At 47.4% G+C, this 15,434-nt stretch overlaps 1 protein-coding gene across 4 annotated transcripts in view; it reads right to left on the bottom strand.

Moving 5' to 3' along the window:
• USP24 (ubiquitin specific peptidase 24) overlaps positions 1-15,434 on the bottom strand; it is a 2,099,319-nt gene that overhangs the window by 1,994,229 nt on the left and 89,656 nt on the right. The gene's annotated exons all lie outside the window — the stretch shown is intronic.

Here is a 15,434-nt window from a genome sequence, read left to right as displayed (position 1 = left end):
AAAAGGAGAGACAGAAAGAGAGAGAAAGGGGAAGGCGGACGAGAGAGAGAGTTTAAGAGAGCGAGAGGGAAACGACCCGGGTAGGGGGTGCTGAGACGGATACATATAGGCGAGGAAGAGAGGGAGAAAGGGGAGAGCAAGCAAGGAAGAGTTTAAGAGCGAGCACTCGCGGGGGGGGCTGGAAAATACGGAGACAAAGAAATACCGAAGTGACTAAGCAAGGGTGGGGGTGAAAGCAAAGAAAATTGAGAGGGAGGTAAATAGTTGAAGAGGGTAGAGAGCGAAAGACGGACAGAAGGAGACGGATGTATGTAAGAAGCTGCAGAGAGACAGGTAAAAAGAGGCAACGAGAGAGGGTAGAGCAAAAGAGGGTGATAAAAAGATGTGAAAGAAAGATAGAGAGCGAGAAAAGGAGGTAGAGATGGGAGAAGGGAAGAAATTTAGAGAGAAAAGAGAGAAAATGGAAGTAGAAAATAAACATAATTGGGGTATAGCAAAGAAGTGCGTATGGGCGTGGTAGGCTGAGGTAAGAAAAGGTGGAGGGGTGCTGCAATGGGAGAGATGACGACGATGAGGTAGGAAAGAAAGAATTCTAGGGAGGAAACCATGAATTGAACACGCTTTAAAAATGCAATAGGTCCCGCCTTTGATTAAGTTAAAGCCATTTGCTTTGTGTATAGCAAAGCAAATGGCTTTAACTTAATCAAAGGAAAGACCTATTGCATTTTTAATGCATTTTTAATGCTCGTTTCTTATATTCCCTCACTCAGTACATTCTATCCACATGCCCACGCCTATCTTCCCATCAGTCTCTTGCTCACCACTATTCTCTGCCCCATTCTTGACCCTATCATCCAGCCATACATCATCCATACATTCACCCACCCAACTAATACAATATCCATCAATCCACCATACCACTACCATTCAATAATTCATTCATTCATCCATGTGTCCACCCAGATCACCTGATCATCCAGCAAGTCTTTTCTCTCTCTACAGGTTTGTCGTACAATCTGTTTATTCCTCCACCCTCATTACTCTGTCTGCTGTTTCAACTTTTCTGTACCGATCTGTTCAGCTTTACTGCTCCGATCTATGCATAACACAACTTAAGTTAAAATATCAAACATTTAACATCTCAGGCGAGTACAACCAACACCACAAAGGCCCGATTTGACTTCGGAAGACACAGCCTTTCATGGTCTCGCAAGACCAGTTGAGATCAAGGACACTAAGACCGATTAAGAATTTCGAAACAGCTGAATGTGCAGCAGCAATAACAATGTTCTTATTTTAACTTCTCAGATGGAGCTGGTACTTATTTTAGCAACATTAGATGGATTAAAAGCAAATTAACCCTGATGTTAATCGTAATGCAAATCAAACAGGGATACAGGAGGTTCTCTCTCCAGTAGGATTTACACTTGAAGTAGTTGTAGGTCACAAGCCCTTGGGACATCAAAAATACCAAGGCAGCCCACAGCCCGCAGGTTGAGGCCTGCACTAATATAACAACCATGGCCCTGTGTTTCAGCCCACCATGCACATAGTCCATTTTTAGAAACACATTTAAACAGCATCAGCTATCCAAAAGTCATATGACGTACTGAACAGAATAAAGGAGTTAATTCAAGGTCAATTCAAATTCCAATAAATCTTCTGTTGAAAGAAAAACGGAACACTACCCTACTCCCCCACCTTACAGACACTGTGTAATTATAAAGTAGTTTTGATAGCTAAAAGCATATCTAGCAAAGTAAATCAGCCCCTGCAATGGCATTTGTTTTGGATCACACATTTACCCTGTTCTTAAATGCGGGTCCAGCTTAAATAGTAGTAAAGCACCATATAAATACAGATAACAAAATAACAGCAACTGGACCACAAATCACAGTTTATAGGAAGCTGTGTCACAGTTAAATGCTTCACCCTGTAAAGCATCCTATAATAGAGATAGAAGTGCTTTACTTCAGCCTTGATGGAGTTTGGCGTAGGAGTGTTCCAGAGAAAGGGGATTTGAAAAGAAGAGAGTTCCAGATGTGATAGCAGCCTCCAGCCCAAACCACCTGAAAGCAGCATCCATTAGTCAATCCAGCCTCTTCATCCAGCTCTGACAACATACTCGTTCCTCAGCACTTGCTACCCAAAGAGAAGCCTCCTGCCCTGAAGGCTGCGAATTGGAGGCAAGGAAAGCCTCGTTTTCTTACGTCGCTTTTAACTTTCAAAATAGGACAAATTCGTTCTTGGCAATAAAAAGCAAAGTTGCAACTAAGGGGCGGGCATGTTTATCCTCTCTGAAGTACTTTATGATTCACCTTGCTCCGTGTCTGCAGAGACACTATGGTTTCAGTGCTGAACTTTTTTTGCTCGACATCTTTTTAATGCTTTCTGGGAACAGAAGTCTTCTTGTCCTTTATTGGAGCAGCTTGGATGAACGCATTTTTGAAATAAAGGATTTATAACCGAAAAGCTGAGGCCTAGAAAGATTAGTGATTTGTATTAGTGCACCAAGTTAGCAACTCAATATCTGCATAGCTAAGTGACCCAGGCCGTGTTGGTAATTTCCTGAAACTCCTGACCAATTAGCCAAACAGTACTTTACAGCCTGCATTTAAAAAAATATATATTTATTAGCATTTTCTTTTTTGCAATACGAAAACATTCTTCAGTAGCAAAACATATTGACATATTCTATTTGACATCTGTGTCATACTCAAATAGCAGTGGTGGACGTTCAAATAATTGCATTATACACCAGTACATCTACAGGAGGCCCCTCCACTCCCTCCATCCGCATCCCCACCCTAGGAGATTATTGTGAATCAGAGAGTGCGAGTCCATAATGTTCCAGCCATGGTTTCCATATTTTCCAAAACTTTTTGGGGCAGCCCCATGCTTTATAAGTCGCCTTTTCCTCCAACATATACATGTCCATACTCATTTTCCATTCAACCAGGGATGGAGTAGTCACCGCCCCCCATGCCTTAGCCAAGACACGTTTCGCCACCACTAATCCCAATTGGAGTAAGATTAACTGTGGCTTGGGGGGGTCAATTTCAGTGGATATTCCCAGCAGAACAAACTGGGGATTAAGCGGAATCGTCCCTCCCAGAATATTTCAGAGTTCCTCCAACAGATTAGCCCAGCACAGCTGGATCCTTGAACAGTCCCATACTGTATGGAAGAATGTACCCTCTGAGGCTCTACAGCGCAAACTATCAGGTGTCTCCGCCCTCCCTATATGATGCAGTCGTGCCCTGTCATAGTATACTCTAAACAGGAATTTGAACCGAATCAGTCCAAGCCATGATTTAATGGCCACCTCTTGAGGATGCATCAACGCCATTTCCCAATCCAAGTCCTCCATCTCTCCCAATTCAGACTCCCATTTCGCCTGCAGCTTCTGTAACATGTCTGGCTTATTATTAATTATCGCTCTGTATGTCCATGAAACCGCCTTTTCCTCTAACTCCCCCATCAGGTAGTGTCAATGTGCTGCGCCCGCCCTGCAGGTACTTGTGGTGTTGGGTTGTGTTGATATCATATTCAGCCTGAAGGTGTGGGAAAGTGACCAGCTCTTTACCGTGCAGTATGTCCTTAAGTTGTGAAATGCCTAGCAGGTCCCATTGTCGGAAACCTCGTAATTTCGTGATTTCCTGAAGCTGATTCCCCACCCACAGTGGGGATTCTCTGGTGACCCGGCCATGCTGTTACAACAATCCTTGTCGCAGTCAGGAGCTGTGCAGTGCCCTTCCCTCCGTATATGTAATGCATATATGGGCGCGGAATGAATTGTGTGAGTTCAAGTGCATATGCGGGATGATCTCTATCCATGTACTGCCATTCATTTATCACCACTAAATGAGCCGCCCGTAATATGCCCGAAGATCTGGCAGGGAGATTCCTCCATTATATTGGTTGCGTTGGAACGTCGCCAGCACAACCCTCGGTGGTCTCCCATCCCAGAGAAATGTCCGTAATGTGTCATCAATTTTCTTAAACATCTCAGCTGATATTAGCCGATAGGTGTTTCGCAATACGTAAAGGAATTTGGGGAGAACTATCATTTTATATAGTGCTGCCATACCTAGCAGTGTCAGCGGTAAGGCCCTCCATCTCACCACGTCTGCGCGAAACTCCCTAAGCACCCTGTAGAGGTTATGATCCAGTGCCATTGAAGTATTTGTTGTAACATAAATCCCTAGGTATTTTATGCCCTCCCGTTCCAGTTGGAGTTGGCTTGGGCCGACTGTGCAACCACCACTCATCTACTGGATATAAGTACGATTTTCCCCAATTGATTTTATATCCAGCATGTGCGCAATAGGTTTCACAACTATCCATGATTGCGGAGAGTGCGATTTCTTGGTTTGTGACATACATTAATATGTCATCCGCATAAAGGGATACGAGTTCGTCAGTCCCATCATTCTCTCCTCTTCGAAACCCTGTTATGTCCGGGTGCATTCTGATCACACAGGCAAGTGGTTCCAGCACTAATGCGAAAAGTAATGGGGATTGTGGGCATCGCTGCCGAGTGCCCCTACCTATATGGAAGTCCTGTGGCACCACCCTATTGACTCTGACCCTAGCCACTGGTTTTTCGTAAAGTACGGCAATCCAGCGCAGAAACACCGGACCAAATCCGAACTACTCTATTGCAGACTAAAAAAAGGGCCAATGTACAGTGTTGAATGCTTTTTCGGCATCCAGTGACAAGATGAGAGGAGGACCTTCTTTTTTATCCACCACCTCCAACCAGTTACGCAACTTCAAGTTAAGCCTCGTCAACCTTTTAGGCATGAAGCCAGATTGGTCACTGTGAATGAGCCCAGTATTTACTGCTACAAGCCTGTTTGCTAGATTTCTAGTGAATATCTTGGTCTCCATGTTTATGAGAGAGATAGGGCGATAAGAGCCGCACACCGGTGGTGGTCTGTCCTTTTTAGGGATTACTGCGATCGTGGCTGTCCGCAAGTCTCTTGGGAGGCTTCCTATCTCGTGGGCCTCCAAGTATAGTTGGAGGAGGTGCGGCTCAAAGAGCGTTACGTGTTTAAAAAATTCCGGGGGTAGTCCATTAGGCCCTGGGGCCTTCCCAGTCTTCAGCTGACCAATGGCTGCTGTTATTTCTTCTATTGTAATCTTCTCGTCTAGTGTCTTTGATTCGCTATCTGTTAATTTGGGGAGCTGTAATGTTCGGAGATTTACCTGTATCTATGACGGCTCTGCGAACTCGCGTTGCGTGTAGAAGGCCTCGCAGTAGTAGTCTGCAAAAGCGTTGGTAATTGGGACCTGGGTCAGACGAGTTAGTCTGTCCTCTGTCTGAATCTGTGAAACCCACCTCCTATCCAACTCTTTTTTGCTATGCCACGCTAGCAATCATCCGGTCTTGTCTCCTACATCGTACAAACGCTGGTGCATGGCTTGTACCGTGTGTTGTGCATCTTTTTTGGCCAGTGCAAAATATTTCTGCCTAAGAAGTATTAGGCTGCGGAGCAATGAGGGATCATCGCCCTTACTTGCCTGTGTTCAAGCTGCAGTAGTCGAGATTCCAAACCGGAGATTTCCGCCTGCTCTTTTCGCTTTTTATGGGCTATAATGTTTTGTACCCGATCACGTAATACGAGTTTGTATGCCTCCCACAGTGTAATGGCAGAGTCCACCGACCCCACATTCTCTCTAAAATACAGCTCAGTGTCAACCCTGAGTAACCTAGCAACCTGAGTATCTTTTGAGTTCCCAAGGGTTCAGTTTCCATTCCCCGTTCGATCGTTTTACACGGGCACCCACCGTGAGCCATAAAGGGAAGTGGTCCGAGAGACCCCATGCCAAATATTCTACCTTATGTATCTCCTAGTTCTCCCACTGGGGCAAATATGTAATCTATCCTTGAAAAGGCTTTGTGGGCTCCAGAGTAAAAGGAGTGGGCTCTAATCTGGGGATGCTGTCTTCGCCATATGTCCATGAGTGTTTGTGTATCTACAAACTGTTTAAGTGGCGTCTCCTTTGGGTCTCCCGTTGGGACAGTCAAGCGGTCACTTGTAGGGTCCATCACATCATTAAAGTCGCCCTCAATAATGTGTGCAGGAGCCTGCCTCTAATAAAATTGCTGCGAGTTTCTCCATTGTTTGCCTCTGGAGCTTGGGTGGTGCATATACACTAATCAAGGTGATGTGTCTTCTGTTCCACACTCCTTTGACTGCTAAATATGTGCCGTAGGGGTCAGCCCAGGTGCGTTCTAGTCTGAAGGGTGGGTTTTTCCTAATGAGTATTGCCATCCCCCTCGCCCCAGTAGAGAATCCAGCATGGGCCAATGTTTTGTATGCCCCTCGACCCAGGAACCCACATTGAGTGCCTTTTAGGTGAGTCTCCTGTAGGAGATTAACATCTGGTTTCAATCTTTTAAAGTATGCTGCCACCAGCCCTCTCTTAACCTTATTCCCCATCACATTCACATTCCAGGAGAGGATCGAATACATTACGGGTTTAGGTACAGCCATCTCGGTGACGTACAGTATTCAGTCCCTCAACGAACCCTCTTCCACACTGCTGTTGTTTCTGCAATTTCATGATGCCTGATGTATTCTTGTTTTGCCACATAACGGTAACGAAACCCCAACCCTAGACCCTCCCCCCCCCAATCCACCATCCCACCCCCCCCAATATCCATCCGACTGTCCCCAGGGTCTACGGGACTGTGTCGTGATCAGCTAGGTATATCGCCCACCCCCCCAAAACTTTATAGCTTAAACTGTCTCCTGTCCCTCCAGCCGCCCCCATACGGAATCTCTGGCCCCAACCGAGCTAGATGTCGGTGGGTCCTTAAGCTTTAGAGTGCGCAACCAGATTAATTGGACAGGTGTTCCTACTGCAAGTTACAATAGCTCACACAGTCCAAACCTGAAACAAAAAGGAAAGTTAAAAAAAAGGTGGGGGGGAGGTACGGGTGGAAGGGGGCAGAGGGGGAATGGAACAAAAAAGGGGTGCTGGCGGGTAAAAGGGATAAGTGGGCGTAGAAAGTCAAATACCACAGGGACAGGACACGTGGGGTAGCGTGCAATGTCCTTCTGCAGTCCGTTCACCCCGATGCTCTTCGCGCCATTTAGTGCACATCAACTACATCATCCACTTGTTGGTTCCGAATGTCTTTCCCATTCCCAGTGTCAGTCTCCCCCATACCTTCTAGTAGGTTAATGTTTTGCAACAATGCAGCCTGCATATTTTAACACTTTTTCCAGTGTTAAAAGAGAAAGAGCCAATCTCAGAGTGCGATTTACCACTGGCTAAAAAAAGAAATTGACGTAGGTGTCTCATAAAACATTAGCCTTTTGACAGCAATGTAGTTGGCTACATAGTAAGTAAGTTGACTCCCTACTTCATCGATGTATGTATAAAGTGCAGGCCCCAAAGCATTCGGCCTTTCTGGATTTTCCACAGATCGTGTAGTCCAGCGTTTTAATGCATTTTCTGTAGAGATTTTGGTTTCCTTAATACACATTCTATTCAGATTTTGTATACTCAGCTGTTTATCCTTTCATGGCCAATCAATTGATTACTCAGTTGGATGGCAACATTCACTGCTACTCTACAACATAGCTTACAGACCTTGGCAAAGCCAAAGGCTGTGGCTAAACACTTATAAAGTTCCACAAATGAGACCTATTGGCTATACCAATGCTTTTTTGAGATACCATTAGCGATTTCTAGTATGAGGTGATGAGCAGTGCATAGCGGAAGGTAAGTTGTGGTTCAGTAGAAGTTTGTTTTGTCTCTAGAGGAACAATCCCCAATTGCACTTCTTTTATTAACACCTAAATCACATTCAATTTAAGGCCTGACGACTTATTTATGAATGTTTGTCATGCTAACTACATTACACTACATTAATTTTTATAGTTCCATCTTAATAGTTTCTGAATATGTAATGACAGCTTTCCAGACATGTTCGAGATTCTCAGGATATATTGTCGTACTGCCGCTAATCGCAAAATTGTACAAAAGAAAATGAAGTTTTCACATTAAACATATGCTACATACCAGAAAAAGCAACAAAGTACAAACTGCGAAAGTGCCATATATTTCTCCTGTCAATGTCATTAAGCCCACTAATTCACGTAGTCAAATTAAATTGGAAAGAAGCAGCATTTTCGTAAATAAGCCATATTTCTGCTATAACAGTACATTTACGATGTGGGACTTGTGGGACACCCCCGCGCCGCACGGCCACCAGCTGCTGCGTGTGCCCCCAGTGCCTGCCTCTGCCTCAGCGCCGGCCTCGCTGCCGCCCTGAGCGCTCTCCTTTGGTTTTCGCCCGTTTTTGTCAGTAATTTGTGCTTGTTTCTTCCTGTGCCCAAGATCGTGTGCTTACTGTTTTTTCCCCCGTTTTTGACTTGAATTGTTGCCTGTTTTTTTTGTATGTGCCGTTTTCTCATCGTGTTTTGAACTCCTCTGTACATTGTGCCTGTCTCCTTCCTGCTTCCCCGCCTACCTCGCCGCCCTCCGCTCCCGCTTCCCGCCACCGCCATTAGCCCCGCCCCTTTTCTCTTCTGTTTCCCTCCCCGCTCCCGCCTCCCAGCTGCTCCGCCCACCCGCGCACTTCGCCTTAAATGGCGACCGTGCGAACGCGCAGCGGTCACGCGCAGCGGGTGCGCCGATTGTGCGCCGAAGGCGCGCCAAAGGTAAGCCCGTCTGCGCCCGTCCGCGCCTGGACCGCGCCCAGTGCCAGGACCCCTGGCCCCCGAAGAGCCCGACCGACCCGCCTGACGTACTCCGCCGCCACCCTCACCGCTCTCAACACCGGCCGACTCCCAGAATGCCATCAAGCCACTCCACGACGTACCTTTCAGCTGCCACGCCTGCAAGTTCTCCTGCATCCGGACCAGCCTCGCACCAGCACCCGCCAAGTCGAACACCAGCAGCACCCACCTCAAGTGCATCCTGCTCAACACCCGCTCCGTCCACAGACACGCCATCGAACTCTGGAACCTCCTAGACGCCACAGCCCCTGACGTTGCCTTCCTCACGGAGACCTGGATGAACGCCTCCTCAGCGCCCGACATCGCCATCGCCATCCCAGAGGGCTACAAGATCGTCCGGAGGGACCAAAACGCCAACCAGATGGGAGGAGGCATCGCCATCATCCACAGGAACACCATCCGTCTCACGACCAGCACCGACAACACCCTGACCAGCGCCGAACACCTGCATTTCCAGATCCACACCAACCCGAACACCACCCTCAGAGGCACCCTGATCTACCGACCCCCTGGACCACGCACACAATTCAGCGAGGACATCGCAGACTTCGTCAGCCCGCATGCCCTCCCCTCCGCTGACTACATCCTCCTGGGAGACCTCAACTTCCATCTGGAGAACAACAACGACCGCAACACCAGCACCCTGCTCGACAACCTCGCCAACCTGGGACTCAAGCAACTGGTGTCCACCCCCACCCACCTCGCCGGACACACACTCGATGCAGTCTTCTCCTCCAGCACAGACATCGACTTCAGCCACGCCACAGAACTTCAATGGACGGACCACAGCTGCGTCCACTTCACCTTCAAGAGAACGACGACCCACCACCACCAACAACAGGCCGCCCGCAGAAGCTGGAACAAGATCACAGCAGACCAGCTCGCCACCTCCCTGAGCCAGCACCCTCCTGCCAGCTCAGCAGACCCCAGCCAGGCCGCCGACAACCTCACGAAGTGGATCAGCAACTGCGCGGACGAACTCGCCCCACTGAGGACCCCGCCCAGCAGACCCGGCAGCAAGAAGGCCCCTTGGTTCACCGACGAACTCAAGAGCTCCAAGAAGAACTGCCGAGCCCTCGAGAAAGTCTGGAGAAGGGATCCGACACCGGACAACAGGACCTCCTTCAAGCTTGCCACCCGGAAACACCACCAGCTGATCCGCGCCGCCAAGAAAACAGCATTCAAGGACAGGCTGGACAACAACGCACACAACAGCAAGGAACTCTTCAACATCGTGAAAGAGCTCTCCAACCCCAGCGCAGGAAACAACGACATCACCCCATCGCAAGACCTCTGCAACTCCCTCGCCTCATACTTCCACAACAAGATCGCGGACATACACAACAGCTTCAACAACCAACCAACGCACACCATGACCGAACAACCACCCCCCACTTCCACCCTCCACGCCTGGACCCCGATCAGCACCGAAGACACCATCCGCACGATGAACTCCATCCACTCCGGATCTCCGACCGACCCCTGCCCTCACCACGTCTTCAACAAGGCCGACGCTGTCATCGCACCCCACCTGCGAGACATCATCAACACATCCTTCGACACCACCATCTTCCCTGAGAGCTGGAAACACGCCGAACTCAGCGCTCTACTCAAGAAACCAACAGCGGACCCCACCGACCTCAAGAACTACCGCCCCATCTCGCTCCTCCCGTTTCCAGCCAAAGTCATCGAGAAGACCGTCAACAAGCAGATGGCCGCCTTCCTCGAGACGAACGGATCCCTCGACCCCTCACAGTCCGGCTTCCGAGCCAACCACAGCACCGAGACCGCCCTCATCGCCGCCACCGATGACATCCGAGCCCTGATGGACAATGGAGAAACAGCGGCCCTCATCCTCCTAGACCTCTCCGCGGCATTCGACACGGTCTGCCACCGCACCCTAGTACGGCGCCTCAGCAACATCGGAATCCAGGACAAGGCGCTGGAATGGATCATCTCCTTCCTCGACGGAAGAACACAGAGAGTCCGCCTACCACCGTACAAGTCAGAGGCCTCCGAAGTCATCTGCGGCGTCCCTCAAGGATCATCTCTGAGCCCCACCCTCTTCAACGTCTACATGAGCCCCCTCGCGGCCATCGTACGCAAACACAACCTCAGCATAATCTCCTACGCCGACGACACCCAGCTGATCCTCTCCCTGACCAACGACCCCGCCGCCGCCAGAGCCAACCTGCACGAAGGGATGAAGGAGGTAGCCGAGTGGATGACGACCAGCCGCCTAAAACTGAACTCGGACAAGACGGAGGTCCTCATCCTGGGACCCTCACCCTCCGCCTGGGACGACTCCTGGTGGCCTCCCGCCCTGGGCACCGCACCCAAACCAACAGACCATGCACGCAACCTGGGCTTCATCCTGGACTCCTCCCTCTCCATGACCAGGCAAGTCAACAACGTCGCCTCGGCGTGCTTCAACACCCTACGCATGCTACGGAAAATCTTCTGGTGGATCCCCACCGAGACCAGGAGGACCGTCACCCAGGCCCTCGTCACCAGCCGACTGGACTACAGCAACGCCATCTACGCCGGTACCACCGCCAAGCTCCAGAAGAGACTCCAGCGGATCCAGAACGCCTCAGCCAGACTCATCCTCGACATCCCACGAACCAGTCACATCTCCGGACATCTCAGAGACCTTCACTGGCTCCCCGTCAGCAAAAGAATCACCTTCCGCCTCCTCACCCACGCACACAAAGCCCTACACGACCAAGGCCCGAGCTACCTCAACAGCCGAGTCAACTTCTACGCTCCCAAACGCCACCTCCGATCAGCCAACCACGCCCTCGCCGCCGTCCCCCGCATCCGAAGAGCGACTACAGGAGGAAGGTCCTTCTCCTACCTGGCTGCCAAGACCTGGAACTCCCTCCCGACCGACCTGCGCCTGACCCAAGACCACCTCTCCTTCAGGAGGAAGCTGAAGACCTGGCTGTTCGAGCAGTAGCGGCACCCCCCCCCCCAGCGCCTTGAGACCCTACGGGTATGTAGCGCGCTTTACAAGTGTCATTGATTGATTGATTGAGTAACCGAAGAGATTGGGTGCAAAATCCAGAGGTCATCTCCGCTTCCCCTGTAAAGGGAATCAAATATGCTTTCTGGGTTAACGAATGGAGGAAGGTATAGGAAACTAAAACAGTGGTAGTCGAGCTGACATCTTACTGCACCACAAATCTGAGTCAATGTTTAAAACTTTTTGGGGCGAAATTGGCCCACCATTTACCAGATTTGTATATAAAATTAAGGTTGGGTACTTTGCCACTTGCCTCCTCCACCTACAAATAGAGATCCTACTCCGAGGGTAGTGCAGCTTGATCTGCCTGTGGAGCAGCGCAGGAGACCGATGCCTACTTGCTCTTTTTTTTGTCCAGCATATACCCAACAACGAAGACGCAGGATTGTCCCCTTGTTCAGACACCTGGGAATACGGCTTCATAAGCAAGCGGTGGGCATTTGTAGGTCAGACACTGGGTCCTGTGTGGTTCTTTCAAAAGCTAAATTCCTAAAGCAGTCTGGCCTGTTCATATTAGGACACTTAAGCAAACGCCATAATCTAAATATTTAATATATAAACTAACTATAACAGCTATAACTGCACACTTCTGTCCAGCTAATTATCAAATACAACTTACTAAGAAAGTATTTATTTTTTAGCAAAACATTGATTTTTTGCAGTTCTGTTTTTAAAAATCTATTTCCAACAGGGAAATAGACTTAATTGTATAGATTTTAGTCAATTTTAACACATTTTAAAACTGACTCTTAAGAATGTTAGCTTTTGTTTGTATTCAATCGTTTAACATACGATGTGTTGCTTATTCTGGGCTGCTTTTATCGTCGGTGACCGAAATAAAGTATTTAAACGATTGGGTGCAGTAAAGTTAAAGAGGAGGGAAAACCACAATGGCTTTTAAGGTCTCCAGAAGAGACCTTTTTCAGAAAACCTCATGTTTTCCCTTTTTGTGTGCCTCTATTATGAACATACAAAGCCTGCCACTACCAAGCTGGTTAATCCTTAATGAGAAATTGTTGTTCCCTCTAGCCATTTAAAAACCCAATGTAATAATTAGTTTAAGTAGCTCTGGTATGGTCCAACTATTGCCCGTAAACTTCAGTAAAATAATAAATTACATCTGCGGTAGAACAAAACAGACACGGTTTTCTGAATGGTCTCGTATAAAACAAACACACACGTTGAAGGGACTTAGGTGAACGTGTGGTGAGACTGATGCGGGACATTAATATTACAAACTTATTCGGAAACAAGTCCTAATTGACATGGTATGTCTGTAGGGCCAGGAATTTGCAACATATCGAAAATGTAAATAAATCTACCCAGAGCTATGCTAATGACCCAGGACTTAATATAACTGGTCATTAGACTCTACTGGCATCAGTTTATCCAAAGCGTAAATAAGCTTACAAACAGTCCATTTCTATTCAAGCATTCAAAAACATGAGCTAACTTCAGTCTACCTTAATAAAGGCATTTTAATTTTTACGTGCACGTAGGTGAGGTGGGGCAGAGAAAGTAAATCAAGGTATTTATTCGGATAACATCCCATAAAAGCCCCAATTTAAAACATTACACTAAGTAAAAACATGAATGAAATACAATAAAGTAATGATATGCAATCAATACAATAAGGTATTTCCTAGTATACAAGACATTGCCTTAACTAGCCGCCTTACATGCTTTCAAAGTTTGTCTGGGGGATCGGGAGATTCAGAGTTTAAGAATTTGAGAGACCGAATACGAGCACACACATGATTCAGTAAAAAAGCACAAACAGGGCAAAGCATCTCTTCCTCCTATGTTTATCACAAAAAATGGCAGCATGGTAAAACAAGCATTAGCATAGCCAATAGGTCTCGCATTTGGGACATTATACGTTTTTAGCCATGCAGCACATTATCCTGGGTGCTACATCCACTTTTCTTCAACATGTAAGCTTTGACAGTAATCAGCATATGTGCTGCCTAGGAGAGACCCAACAGTGTCTAAAAACGTTTCCTGCATTCTACAACGGCTGCTTGTGCTCACTCCTCAACCAAAGTTCTCGTCATGCAGCCAGTCTTTAATGGCGGTATAAATGGCAGACAAACAGCCCCCCTCTCCCTCCCAGGACAACTGATACATTTGCAAAAATGGACCTTTTTTACAAAATCCATATCAACGTAAATATTTATTATACCGTGTGTGCGTTTTGTAGCGTTTTTTGGGCTTCTTTTGCTGAAAGACAACATGCACAATTCTTAATTCTCACGTACAATTGGGTCTTTTTCTTTTTAACCTAGGAATGGCATTTATATACCTTCATGTATTCGGAATCGCAATTCAACAACGTTGAGGAGTCGTTAGCTTGATAATTTAACGAGCGATAAAAGGAGGTTAACTGGCATTCGACAAGGACTTCACGTAACTTGCAGCATAAAATGGTGATAATCAGCGCTTGTGCCCTACTGTGTCCAAGATGTAAATGATCTGAAGGTGTGCATCCCTAATGAATGGAAACTTTGTGTTACTGGATATTTTATTCAGCTAACCCGTAGAAAATCTGCACAGATTGATGATAACTGGTAGATTTCCCTTTCGGACTGTCACAACTTCTAATTGTATGGAAACAGAGTGGTTTGATAGTGGAGCGTTGGGAAAAGTAGCAAGTAATGACTGGGAGTTAAGGTGGACGTAGGGGAGGATGGGTGAAGCAGAAACAAGGAAGGGAGCAGGGATGAAAACAGCAAAGTGCAAGCGCAAGGGGGCGAAATTGAGGGCAAGCAAACCGTATTGTAAAACATGCCGAATGGGAAGAAAAGTGCAACATGTTTTGAGGCTACAGTCTAAAAAATACTTGTTTTACTTGAACTCCCAGTAAGAAGCTGCAGATTAATGCCAAAACGATTAAACACCGTACATGGTAGAGTTCCAATAAGCTCAGCTAAAAACACACAATTCAAAGGAAAATGTCGTCTATATTACAAATAAGGCGGAGAGATTAACTTCCTATCACACACACACACACACACACACACGCACACACACACACACACTTCCCTTTGAAGTAGATGGAATTACCTCAGAAATTAAAATGACATACAACACTTAAGTCGAAGCCCCAAAATAGATATTACCAACACAGCTATAGGCTACGATAATTCCACATAGCAGAAGGAAACGCAATCAGTCTCTGATTTATATCACTGCTGGGAATCAACAACCTTGCGTTTGATTGCTGGCTGACAGAGCTCACACCCTGCACAGGTCACGAGCCAGAACAGCTGAGTGGAGATTGTACTAAAAGCGTTGTTTCTGCACTCATCACAGCGATATTAATAGATGACCAACCAGGCGGTAAACTGGCACTGCTGCCCATGCGTTTGCGGATCACAAACATGCTTTGCTTTGAGAATTGCACTTTTGTCATAGTAACAAGCGAATGTAGAAAGCAAGGCAAGCTCCTGCTTCTTGTGCTCATCGACTCAGAGGTTCTGTAAACCAAGTCTTATTATGCTGCCTGCGGAGGGCGTGGGCGGGGTCTCGGCATCGCCTCTCCCAGTGTATTAATAATCATTTTGAAAGCAGTGTGTATTTGACCAAAAATTATGCCATCAGCAGAGGACGTGGGTGGGGTCTCAGCATCAGCTTCCCCCTGCATTCATCAA

Source organism: Lissotriton helveticus, chromosome 1_2, assembly GCF_964261635.1.
Source record: "Lissotriton helveticus chromosome 1_2, aLisHel1.1, whole genome shotgun sequence".
Classification (NCBI taxonomy): domain Eukaryota; kingdom Metazoa; phylum Chordata; class Amphibia; order Caudata; family Salamandridae; genus Lissotriton; species Lissotriton helveticus.
This window is presented reverse-complemented; position numbering and strand designations above follow the sequence as displayed.